Source organism: Sinocyclocheilus anshuiensis, unplaced genomic scaffold (genome assembly GCF_001515605.1).
Source record: "Sinocyclocheilus anshuiensis isolate Anshui unplaced genomic scaffold, SAMN03320099.WGS_v1.1 scaffold1541, whole genome shotgun sequence".
In the NCBI taxonomy this organism is placed as follows: Eukaryota; Metazoa; Chordata; class Actinopteri; order Cypriniformes; family Cyprinidae; genus Sinocyclocheilus; species Sinocyclocheilus anshuiensis.
The window spans coordinates 634,726-635,257 of record NW_015540952.1 but is presented as its reverse complement, the minus strand read 5'-3'; the positions used below and the strand labels follow the sequence as shown (position 1 = coordinate 635,257).

The 532-nt window shown below is 35.2% G+C and overlaps 1 protein-coding gene across 1 annotated transcript in view; it reads left to right on the top strand.

Annotated features, from left to right (window-relative positions):
- Window positions 1-532, top strand: part of LOC107689961 (tudor domain-containing protein 1-like) — a 13,132-nt gene that overhangs the window by 10,664 nt on the left and 1,936 nt on the right. The window lies entirely within an intron of this gene.

The window sequence follows — 532 nt, the reverse complement described above, 5'->3', positions numbered from 1 at the left end:
GATTATCATATTATAATGCTTGACTGACTGATGTTAAGAGTGTACTTTCAGATATTTAAAAAACTGGCATTTTACAAACATATATATATACATATACACTAATCAACATTTGGAAGTGGATCAAAACCTTTCATCAAAGTTTACCTAAAACCAAAATGCGTTCTTGTCTTAGGACAACGTTGATGAAATTTTTTTGATCCACTTCAAATGTTGACTACTATATACATATACCGTATATATATATATATATATATATATATATCTCAGTCTGGCGAGTAAACTAAAAAACATTTTTAGTAAACTAAAAAATGTACTAGCCAATGGCGATTCAATTGCCAAGGTGTCCGTAGAGGGTTGATGTAAGAAGCATGGGTGTTGCTAGGCCATTTTTAGCAGGGCTATAGCGATTAGCTCCATAAACTCTACACAAATTCGTGATCGCCTCAGAGTCAGTCCACTTTAAATTTCATATGAAAACTGCGGCAGACTTCGACTCCTCCCCGTCTTTCAGCGCGCTCTTCAATCCGCAGAC